Raw genomic sequence first — 12,682 nt, 5'->3', positions numbered from 1 at the left:
GCTGGCTATACGTGAGAAGTCTTCCACGAATCTCCTGTAGTAACCTGCCAAGCCCAGAAAACTTCGAATTTCACTAACTGTGGACGGTCGAGGCCAGTTGGTCACCGCTTCAATCTTTGTTGGATCCACTGAAACTCCCTCACTGGAAACCACGTGGCCAAGGAACGTCACCTTCCTTAACCAGAATTCACACTTGGAGAACTTGGCATACAACTTGTTGGCTCGAAGAGTCTCCAAAACCTGGTGCAAGTGCTCCTCGTGCTCAGCCTCAGTTTTAGAGTAAATCAAGATGTCATCAATGAAGACTATGACGAACGAGTCTAGAAAATCCTTAAACACCCTGTTCATCAAATCCATGAACACTGCAGGAGCGTTAGTCAAGCCGAAAGACATCACAACGAACTCGTAATGTCCGTACCTCGAACGAAAGGCCGTCTTGGGAATGTCACCGTCCCTAATCCTCAACTGGTGATAGCCTGACCGCATGTCGATCTTGGAAAAGACAGTGGCTCCCTGCAACTGATCGAACAAGTCATCAATCCTGGGCAAAGGGTAGCAGTTTTTAACTGTCACCTTGTTCAGCTCTCGGTAGTCAATACAAAGGCGCATCGACCCATCCTTCTTCTTCACGAACAACACTGGGGCTCCCCAAGGCGACACACTGGGCCGGATGAAACCTTTGTCCAGCAACTCCTGTAACTGGACCTTCAACTCTTTTAGCTCGGCTGGAGCCATTCTGTAAGGGGCCCTCGAGATAGGGGCAGTGCCCAGCTCTAACTTGATGGCGAAGTCTACCTCCCTGGGAGGCGGAAGTACTGGGAGTTCGTCGGGGAAAACATCAGGGTACTCCCTTACCACTGGTTCGGAAGATAGGGAAACTTCTGGCTCTCTAATATCCACTACGCTTGCCAAGATGCTCCAAGTACCATGGCTGAGTAGTTTACTAGCCTTCATGGCTGAGATGACCTTGGGTATACATACCATGCCTGCCCCCCTAAATTTGAAACTAGCCCCGAAGGGAGGGTTAAAGACAACTTCCTTGCCAAAACAGTCTATATTTGCATGGTTAGCTGACAGCCAATCCATGCCTAGAATCATGTCGAAATCCTGCATGTCTAACACTAGTAAGGTCACGTCTAACATATGATTCGCTATCTCTACCCGACATGCCTTTATTTGTTCTTTGGACAACAGGACCTCCCCAGATGGAGTAGAAACAGACAAAACACTACCCAAAGGTTCTACCTCCAAACCCACATGCTGAACGAAAACAGAAGATATAAACGAGTGGGATGACCCAGAGTCAAATAGTACAAAAGCATAATGCCCCAAAATTGGGAGCGTACCTGTCACCACTGTACCAGCTCGCTCGGCCTCCTGCCGAGTAGTGGTAAAAACTCTCCCCTGCTGGGAAGCAGAAGGCTGGGGCGGTGTCGTCTCAAAGGGTTTCTGAGGACACATATCAGCAGTGTGCCCCGGCTGTCTGCACCTGAAGCAGACTCCACTTCCAGCCAAGCAACGACCTCCGTGGACTCTCCCACAGGTAGTACAAGCGGGTAGCTCTCTCAGAGTCCTCCCGGCTGCTGCAAGCTCCCGTCGGTGTCTCTGAAAGACACCTCCTGACCTCAGAGTTCGCTGCGGTATTACGTCAGGCTGCATCTCCACCTTTCTTTTCTGTCCCAAGGCTGACCCTCTGCCGGCAGCCTTAGACGAATCAGCTCTCTCATGCAGGCTCAAATCCAGTGTTATTCGTAGTGCATCAGCATGAGTGGTTGGCCGGAGAGCTCGGACAATGCCCTGAAGGTCTAGCCTGAGTCCTCTAACGAATTTCTCCGTCCTGGCAGCCTCATCCCTTACCACATCGGGAGCAAAACGGGACAGCATGTCGAACTCGGCGTCGTACTGCTCCACCGTCATATCGCCTTGCTCCAAGTTTAGGAACTCTTGCAGCTTAGCGTGCTTCACGTTGGCAGGGAAGAACTTAGCATAGAAGTTCTCCTTGAACTGCTCCCAAGTTATCTTGCTGACGTCGCCCCCCAGCATTCTCTCAGCAGTCTCCCACCAGGCGGTGCCCCTATCCTCCAAGAAGAAAACTGCACACTGCACCTTCTAGTCTTCTGGGCACTTCATGTACCGGAAGATAGTCTCTATGGACGTCAACCACATTTGGGCCTTTGTGGGGTTGTCCATGGATCCGTCAAAGGTCTTAGGATTATACTTCCTAAAGTCCCGTAAGTGTTTAGTCTCGGCCGACAGTTGAACTGGTACGGGTTGAGCTTCCTCAGGGGCTGGAGGAACGTCGGCCTGGGCCTGAACAGGGGTGGCCTGGTTCTGCTGGGCGGCGAGGAAAGGTGCCAAAGCAGCTTGCAGCATGTCCTGATAACGCTGCTCCATCGCGGCGAGATCCGCCTGGGTGACCGGTGCGTTAGGGTCGACCACCGGTGCAGCAGGTTGCGCCTCCAGCTGGCCACGACCAGCTCCTCTGCCTCCCCTACCACCTTCTCGGCGTGCACCTCTACGTGGCGGCATTCTCCCTAAAATTCACCAACAAAACTTTTCACCACAAGAACTTAACACACCTATCTCTAGGTCTAGTCTATTCAGGCAAAATTGTAATCTTAACATTAGCAAGGCTTTAGACATACCTGGCGAGTGTCGAAGGACCGTATAGCCATAGGGTGAAGTAAAACCAAAACAAAACAATGACTTACATCGTAGGTCAGTCTACAGAACCTAAAACACTGTGCTCTGATACCAACTATAACGGCCCAACTCCTTATACTGAGTCGAAGTCATTACTAAATATAGGACAAGTGGTTTAGGACAAAATTTAGTAAAAACGTATAAGGTTTTAGAAATTTATTTATGAAAATCCAACAAGGTAACATGCAAAAAAAAAATGATGTTTCGTTCTAAAGTCCTACTCGGGCCCTATCTAAAACGAAATGGTAAATAGTGAAGAATACTCAAACTCAGGTACTAAAGTCAAAAACAAGAATAGGCGGAAGCAGAAATCCCTATGGCTTGCCACGGTCACTTTTGGTCGCTCGCCAGCTTGCCTTTGCCCTTACCTCGTCCTCTACCTGAAAACATGACATGAAAAGAGTGAGTACAAAATACTCAGTAAGGGACCCACTACTAGTCCCACTAGGTGCCTGTTAGCTTCCTGTCCGAGTCCTGTAACTGGTACCCAATCGCTGGCACGTTCCCGAACACGTGCAACATGCGCTCCCGTAGGAACGTAACTCTGGTCTTCGGTGCCCCGGGGGACACCTAGGACAATCGGGATGCGAGGACCCCGTCGAGTCACTCGAGTCATATCTATATCCATGCTAGACTGGTGTCCCGTCGGACCGCACAGTCCTAAATAGGTGGTGATCCCGAAGGACACCCATGCAGGTACGACTCTAACAGGTTAAACTAACAGGTACCCTAATCGCAGTATACATACACATGGCGTCATCATATAACATAACAGATAAATCATCATTACACTCTCCATCTCGACACCCGTCGTACAGCCATAACAGTTCTCGTCATCACAACATCATGCTATAATATAACCATATCATCAATCGCATCATACTATCATTAATTTCATGCATCGTACAGTCTAGTCCTCGACATGCACAATTGAAGGTATACGTGACCTCATAATTCTAAACATGGAGCTAGTAGTAGAAATCTCTTACCTGGAGATTTACTTGGCGAGTTCTAACCGCGAGGCAAGTGTGCTTTCCAAGCAACGAGGTCCTAACTGTTTAATACGCAAAAATTCGTAATTAAGTCACCAACGACTAACGGTTCAAAATTCAGTTGAAATGACTTACCCTAGAAAGAGGTTGCAATGCTAAGCCCCTACTGAAGAAATCTCACGCTGCAGCAGCTACTTGGTCCAAGACGTCCCTTAAGGAAAATAATTTAATTTAATTCCAAATTAAATTATTTAGTGTCCAAAGTCATTGAGTCTTACTGGGTAATGCCAAAATAATTAGTTTAATTATCGAAAATTGGATGGCAGGAGCCAAATTAGGCTTGGCAGCTCGGCTGGAAAGAGAACAGGGACCGGCTCGGCTTGGAGGTTGAAGATCGGCTCGGCTTGCGGCGCAGACTGGCGCGGCTCGTGGTGCAGACAGGCGCGGCTCGGCTTGGTACAGCGTCTACGCACGTGCGGCTCGCACGCGGGCGCTGCTCGGCTCGCGGGTGCACGCGGCTCGGGTTCCGGGTCAGAGGCACGCGGCACGGGCCAGGCTTCGGGTCACGGAGCGGGGCTTCGGTCGGGTCCTCACGCGACGAGGCGCTGGCTTCCGGATCCGGGTGGCGCGACGGCTGCGGGTGGTCCGGCTACACCACGGCTTCGCTCGGCGACGGCTGCAGACGGACGTTTCGGCTGCGCTGCGTCGGATCGAAGCGGCGCGACGCGGCTGGATGACGGATCGGCTGCGGATCGCAAAGGGTGACGCGGGCTCGGCTTCAGGCGACGGCTGCTGCGGCGGACGCTCGGCGTGCGCGGATCGACTTGGACGATTCTTCTGATGCGGCTGGAAGCTCGGCGACGGCTCGGGTGGACTGCAGACTCGACTGCGCTGCTGAACAGAGAGAGGAAGGCTTGGCGGCTCGGGTTCGTGGCGGCGGCTAGGGTTTTATGAATAAATTTTTTTCTCCCTTTTTCTCTTTTCTTTTCCCCTTTCTTTCTTTGATTTTTCTCTTCTTCTTTACGCACGAGACCCAAGGCTTTTTATAAGACAATATCTCTTTTCTTTTCCTTTAAATAACCCAAACCAACCATCTCCTCTCTCTCTCCAAATCTCACCAAACTCAACCAACCCTCCTTTCAATTAGCAATAACTCATTAAATAATTTCTAAATACTAAAATAGGTAACATAATAGAAAAATACTTAATAATAAAAAAAGTGGAAAACCCAACTTTAATAAACCGGAAAATTCAAAATGATAAGGTTCTCCCAATAAATTTGTCTTTTCCAAGACCATACATAAATATTAATAGTAAGATGAACAAAAACGAGTTTGTTGGGACGTTACACCCAAACACACGAAGAGGAACCTCAGACACAAGGCGAGTAGAGGGGTAAGACGATCTAAGGGAGTCTGAAGGGGGAGTATACGAGAAGGCATTCTATTGATTAAGTGAGTGGCTGTAAGAATAACATCTCCCCACAGGTATGATGGAAGGGAAGTGGAAAGCATAAGGGAGCGAGCTACTTCCACAAGGTGACGGTTTTTTTGTTCGACCACTCCATTTTGTTGAGGAGTGTAGGCACATGAGGTTTGGTGAGCAATCCCTTTGGAGGTTAGAAATTCACTAAGGTTATGGTTTTGGAATTCCCGACCATTATCACTTCGAAGAATTGCAATTTTTTATGAAATTATGTTTCAATAGTACGATAGAAGTTTTGGAAAATGGACGAAACCTCGGATTTATCTGTTATTAGGTAGACCCAGGTAAGACGGGTATGGTCATCGATGAAAGTTACAAACCACCGCTTTCCCGATGAGGTGGTGACCTTGGAAGGACCCCAAACGTCACTATGGATGAGGGTAGACGGTTGTGTAGGTTTATATGGTTGTGAGGGAAAAGAGACCCGATGTTGTTTAGCCCGGATACACATATCGCAAGATAGAGAAGAGACATCAAGTTTAGAAAAAAGGTGGGGAAATAAATATTGCATATATGTAAAGTTTGGGTGGCCCAGTCGAAAATGCCACAACATACAGTCTTTGTTCAAAAGTGCTAAAGTAAGATGACAGTAAACTAACCCTAGACAAACTACTATAGGAGGTATCATCATCAAGGATGTAAAGTCCCCTTCTATGTCAAGCAGTGCCAATCGTCCTCCTCGAGCTTATGTCCTGAAAATAAACCGATACAGATAAGAAGATAGCTTTACAATGCAATTCACGAGTGATCTTGCTTATAGATAACAAATTGTAAGACAGTTTAGGGACATGCAAAACACTCTGGAGAGTAAAACCGTCAGAGGGAACTATTTGTCCTTTGCCAGCGATTAGAGCTAGAGAGCCATCAGCTATTCGAATTTTTTCATTACCGGTACACGGGGCATAACAGATAAAGTGTTTCGAAGAACCTTTCAAGTGATCTATAGCCCTTGAGTCTAAGATCCAGGGATTCTTCCCATCAACGCTAATAAGCCCAAGGGACTGAGGCATACCTGACTGAGCAATGGCACCCAGAGTCGGAGTCTTGGTCTGGCTCGCAGTAGGATCAGTTGATTGAGAGGTGCTGGCAGGGGTAGTCTCACTAATGTATGCACGTCATGAGTTCTGTTTCTCGTTGGAGGACCGTTTGTTACCTCTTGGGGGACGACTGTGGAGTTTCCAACACTGATCCTTGGTGTGCCATTGTTTCTTGCAGTGCTTACACACAGGAATTGACTTCCCATTATTCTTGTCACTGTCATGATTTGAGGACCGAGCGCTAAAGGCAGCGGAGTCAATGGTAGGGGTAGTAGTACACCCATGGCATTAGTGCGATCCTCTTCCAGGCGGACTTCAAAACAAACTTCCATTAGGGAGGGAAGAGGTCTTTGTCCGAGTATACGACCACAAACAGTATCAAATTTGGGATTAAGTCTTGCAAGGAAGTCATAAACACGGTCAACCTCTTCAAGTTTAGCATATTGAGTATCGTCATTTGGTGTGTCCCAAACTGTCTCTCTGCACAAATCCATCTCTTTCCAGAGGAGAGAGAGCTTGTTAAAATAGGTAGTCACGTTCAGAGTCCCTTGTTTGCAATTATGGACCTGTTTTCGCAGTGTATACAACCGAGAGGCATTCTGTCGTTTCGAGTAAAGGGTTTGAGTTGTATCCCACAAATCTTTTGCTGTGGCAGCAGATAGTAGAGGCTTGTCGATCTGTGGTTCCATACTATTAATCAACATGGACCGAATAAGTGAGTCCTCCCCTTTCCAAAGTCGTTCCAAGGCGTCTCCTGGTAGAGGACGTACAGTCCCTCCAGTTAAGAAGTCGAACTGGTGGCGACCTTCGAGGAACATCTTTATTGATTGGGACCAAGAAAAATAATTTTGCCCATTTAATTTTTCACCTGAAAAATTCTCTGTAGACGAACCCAAAGAGCCAGTTATATAATTTGACAGTAAATTAGGGAACGAAGTTATCGGGTTCTTGGAATACATCGGTAACTCGGTTGGTTTGAAATGCATCAAAGACTCACCCGCTTCAATGTTTGATCTGTTCTAAGGTTGATTAATTCCGTTACCAGAAAACAACGGTTGCTGTAAAGAGTCAACGTACAGCGGATGCTTACTGTACAGATTTGAAAGATTTACGGTTGAGGGTTGCTGTCCGGAGCTCATAGGCGGCGCGTGAGGATGCGAATGCCCGGAAGGGCTTGACGGTTGGACATCCGACGGCGCGTAAAAGGGAATGGGCTGGGCGGTGAGATGAAACGGCCCATGCGCTGGAGAGAAGCGGCGCATGAAGCATCTTCTGGTCAGACGGTGGCTCGTACGACTGCGAAACCACTCCCGTTGGGTAGATCGGCGGTTTCTGTAGGTTTTGAAGCAGTTTCTCCATGGCGGCAGCGACGACAGTGACGGGTTCAATTTCGATCTGGGTTTCTCCTAGGGTTTTGTTATTGCTTTGCTCTGATACCATATTGAAAGCAATTAACAACAACCCGAGACTTACGTGGAAACCAGAGAACTGGGAGAAAAACCACGATACTTTAGTTTTTATTATTTTTCTTATGAATACAATTGGTACAAATAGAGAAAATAAATATAGTACAATAGGAGTAAGAAAGGAAAAGATCTAGGAAATATTTAGGAAATAAAATCTTATATATTATTCTTTCCGAAAATACTCTAAGGACAAAGCCCTACTAATTCTAACAGTAGGCTTTAAGGTTTTATTTGTGAAGATTATGATTTCATATTTAAGTTAATGAAAGTGTTTTACATTCCTACATCATGAAGTTGCATCCTTTATCTCTTTAAACATGTGTAGCCATATACTGCTTTAACTTTAAGTTTAAACTGTAACAATCTATTCTTTCAGTGCAAATCATACTTACGGTTGCTGAACATCATAGTGCCATTGTTCCTTGGCAACTTATAGCTGAAAGGACCGGTGTTGTTCTGAAGTTTGTAAGTTTAGGTGAACATAATGTCCCAAACTTACTAGAGTTAAAGGAAATGTTTTCAACAAAAACAAAGCTTGTGGTTACCTATCATGTCTCAAAATGTACTGGGTACACCATTCTATTTGATATTTAGCATTTTTTTTAATCTATTTCCTTTTTATACCATTCAATTTATAAACATTACTCAAATAAAACAAGTAGTAGGTGAATATTTCAAACTGAAGTGTTATCATATTACTTCAGTTATCACACTTCTAGTGGAAAGGTTTGCAGCTGAATAAAAACAATAAAGTCAAATGAATGAAGAATGAAAAGAACTGTCAGACATTTTTCCTTCTCTTGATCTGTGTCCAGTTACTCTTGATATCTTTCTAATAATAACTATATGCAAATAGTGGAATTCAGTATGATTTGATTTTTTTCTCTGCAACTTATGTTCTTCCAATTGAAGAAATAGTTGGCTTAGCACATCATTTTGGGGCAAAAGTGCTTGTAGATTCGTGCTAGAGTGTTCTACACATAGTTGTCGACATCTAGGCACTTGATGCTGACTTTCTTATTGCTTCTTCTCACAAGGTTAGGTTGTTTTCTTATTAATTAAATGGCAAGCCTTACATTTGGGCATATGAAGATAAGGAATAAACATGCTTCAGATGTGTGGGCCTACAGGCATTGGATTCTTGTAGATTGATCTATTGTTTGCAATGCCTCCATTCTTAGGTATGTCCTTTGAGAAGATAAGTTATGAAATTAAAATTGCATCAGTTCGTTTTTAGGAAGTCAATATCTAATTTTCATATTTGGTCCTACATGGCTCTAGATGGTGGAGATTTCTTGACCATTCCACATTTGCACAACCTCGTTCCAGGTTAGTGGACTCCATGGTTGCAATTTTGTCCTTTTCTTTTTACTTTAAAATGAAATTTTTCTCAATGTATTTATTTTATATGATGTGGAAAAATTAAAACGTTCAATATATAGGGCTCAAGAATTGCAAAAGACCTAAATAACTGTCGTTTATTTAGCATTATTTGTTTGCTCATTTGTTCTCATAATAATTGACACTTGATAAATCATCTTTTTGAAGTCATTATGAGATTTAAATAGATGACTTCTTGAATGGTGCTAACATTTTGTGATGTCTATTTTATTCGAACTATTCATTAATTGATGCCTTTTTACATATCCTTTCATCTCTTCTATGTATTCTCTTCCTACCCAAATGCCTTTTGATATTTGCATTAAGAAGTCTTTTTGGTGGACAATATTGTCCTTAATTCTACTAATTACTCATATCCCCCTTCGTTAGATTTGAAGCTGGGACGCCTACAATTGGAGAAGCAATTGGTTTGGGGAGCTGCTATTGATTATCTATCTAGGATCGAAATGCAAAAAATTCATAGTTACGAAGTGAGTTGATTGAAATTTGGTATATACCCTTTGTTTGAGAATTTTTGGGCGGTGAAAAATGCGTGAAGCAACTAAATCAGGGTATCAACTAAATAAATACCTTCATAGTAAGTTAGTAATAGAATTTTTTTTCTTTAATCAAGGAATTTATGTATTATTTTTCTATCAACTAGGTTACCTGGAACACTGAAAATTCAGAATGATATGATAAATATGTTTACTAGTTTTAAGACTTTAGTCTAACGACGAGGAGGTGTTGTATGCTAACAGGAAGAATTGGCGAATTATCTATATGAAAACCTTCGTGCAGTCCCTAACATTCGAATATATGGCCCAGCTCAATTTAGACTTTAGTGTATTTATAAATTATTTAATTAAGCAACGGTTTCATGGACTACATTTTTTCTACATAATTATCGATGTATACATTGTTGACACTTACCTGCCTTTGTTTTTTTTCAATACAAAGTCTCAAATTCCCTGGGATCAAAATTATAGTGACTCGTTGAACTAGTATATGAGATTTTAATTATTGCTTAATTAGCCATGTTATTTGGCAATTGCTAAGAGACATCCATAAACATAAGCAATATTTGATGGTTGAACAAATAGGTTAGATAGGATGAAGTATTGATACATAAAATCATGTAGCTATAAATTTTATTGTTATTATTATTGGTTGGCCTAATAGTGTTAACATTAATGTGTTATTAAATATTTTGAAAAAAAAAGTGAAAAAAAGAGACTAAACTAATAATCTACCCTATTATATATGGGTGTGTTCATAGTTTGTTGGAGCTTGTGTTTTCTAGAATAGAATCAGACCAAAATCGAAAATCAAATTGCATTATGTGGTTTGGTTTGGCTTCACAGTTTGCCTTTTATCAACATATGTTTTTTTTTTATATATTTTTTAAATTCCTGAAAGTGATCGTGGCTATGAGAGAGTGAGAGTGGCATGGCATGGCGGTAGCGGTAAGAGTGAGAGATGTTGGAGTGGAGACAACCAGATTTAAGAGACTGAAAGTGGTGTGACCGTCGGAGGTGAGGTGAGGTGTGAGTGAGGGAGGGAGGTGATCATCGAAAAAGTTAGATGGAGAGAAAAAGAAAACATAAAGTTAAGTTGAATAAAATTGAATAGATAAAGGTAACAATATAGATTTATATTTTGTCATACCTAATAAAATCTTTAAAAATTGGTTGGTAATAAAAAAGGTTTGTCTTTGATTATTTGTGAAATTACCCTTCCCCTTCCACGAAAACTCTCTCCATCTCTCTAATTTGCTACCCACTCCTCCGATTTGCCATTTGAGTTCGTCGAGTTCCTCTTCTTCATGTGAATTCGTAGCTATGGATGCTCTTCTTCCTTCTTTTCTTTTTTCGAACATCACCTTCTTCCATCATATATCCCAACCTTGGTTATGTTCGTTGGAAAATATTTATTTGACGAAACTGGTCATACATAGCTTGAAGAACAAAGAAAGGAAGTTGGTTCTGAAGCATTATTATTATTATTATGCATGTCCCTAATTATTTCTCGTTCTATAGATTCATAATAGCAAGAATAGACATTCTTTTGAATTATTGGAAAATGATCTGGGGAATTAAATAGTCATATACATAATCTGATATTGTAAAATCAATAAAACATCAGTTTGAGTACAAGAATCCTACCGTAAAAAAAAAAAAAAACATAAAGTATCCCAATTCAATGAAATGTATAACTACCTCCCAGCTACTAGTTACTTTTTTACACTTGAAGTCACTTAGCCCTTGTGGAGCAAAGAGTTATTAAAGTCAATATTAGTCATACTACAATAAACAAAAAAGAAAGAAATAAAATTATAATATTTGTCATTAGTCATAAGTCTCGTAACATAGAGACATTATTGTAGTTGAACAAGTTTGGCCCTTGTCTTTCAATGAACAAAATACAGAGAAGGTAAGTGAGTAGACCCATAAATGATCCATTTTGAGTTTTTACAATCTATCTTTGTAGACAATATAGTAGATTGAAAATCTAGTTAATATGACAATTAGGTTTAAAATCCAAATGGAGTACATGTATCCAATGGTAAGTACAAAAGCAAGATTAGATTCGTAGATTGTTTTTTAAGGAATTTCAAATAATGAATTGTGCATCAGTTTGAGATCTTTGCCTTATAAATATTCACTCATTAATGGAGATAGAGTGTTCTGTTCAGTTGGTGGTTGTGAAAAAAAAAAAGGGAAAAAGATTTGTGGTTTTCCTAATCCTAGATCATTCCTCAAGTCCTAATTAAGTCGTTCACGTGGTTTTCCAATCCAAGTACAATTTCATAAGGTGATGAACAAATTCTGCCCTTAATACTATTACTTTTAATTTTATTGTCTTTCTAGTTAAGGCCTCTCTTGCATTTTTCTTTTTTCTCACAAAGAGCAGATATAAAACTAGGAAACTTTTTTTACCCACCCATGTCCTGGAATTTCTACCGAATGCTAAAGATATATCCATAGCTCCAGCAAGCATGATAAGAAATCAAAAGCTTGATCATACATTGAAGTTCTTAACAACTCTTAGTTAATGAAATATATACATCTAACAATCTGTCATTTTGATGCTCACTTTCTGACAAATATACCATGTTAAACTTTGGACCATTTGATTAGTTAATAGATAACATTATTTTTTTTAACAAAAATCATTAATCTTACAATACAGCTTAAGAACTTTCTTGAAAAAGTTAGAGAAGAGGTTATATAAAAGAGAGTTACAGCTTTTATTTTTGGGTAAAAAGAGTAGGCAGGAGGTTGAAAAATGAGAAATGGGTAAAGAAGAGTTTATTGTGATCTGTCAAAATTTGTTGGTCCAGAGGGTGGGGGTTAATTTGTTCCTTGGTTAAAGGAGATTACCAAATATTGAAAAGGAAAAACAAATAAATAAAATTTTGAAAATTTTATACATTAGATAATTAAGTGTGATTGAGAATCTACGTCAGCAAGCAGCAGCTACGGGTGGACCTTCTTTGTATTCCAACTTCGAGCCATTTCCACAATGCCTTGAACGCTCACATTTTTGCGACATAGATAGCTATTTAAAAAAGGGAGCTTAAGTGCTCTTTTACAATTTTTAAGCAATGCTTAGATAT

General features: G+C 41.6%; 1 protein-coding gene across 7 annotated transcripts in view; it reads left to right on the top strand.

Annotated features, from left to right (window-relative positions):
• The window catches only part of LOC127151479 (cyclic nucleotide-gated ion channel 1-like), a 39,882-nt gene extending 30,001 nt beyond the window's left edge, over positions 1-9,881 (top strand). For all 7 annotated transcript variants that reach the window (XR_007824483.1, XR_007824484.1, XR_007824480.1 and 4 more), the window contains 3 exons: positions 8,060-8,864; positions 8,965-9,012; positions 9,454-9,881. The gene's annotated coding sequence lies outside the window, so the exon portion shown is untranslated. The remainder of the gene's footprint in view (positions 1-8,059; positions 8,865-8,964; positions 9,013-9,453) is intronic.
• Positions 9,882-12,682: the final 2,801 nt, after the last annotated feature.

Source organism: Cucumis melo, chromosome 10 (assembly GCF_025177605.1).
Source record: "Cucumis melo cultivar AY chromosome 10, USDA_Cmelo_AY_1.0, whole genome shotgun sequence".
Classification (NCBI taxonomy): domain Eukaryota; kingdom Viridiplantae; phylum Streptophyta; class Magnoliopsida; order Cucurbitales; family Cucurbitaceae; genus Cucumis; species Cucumis melo.
Note: the sequence above shows the minus strand (reverse complement) of the source record. Positions and strands in the feature narration are given on the sequence as shown.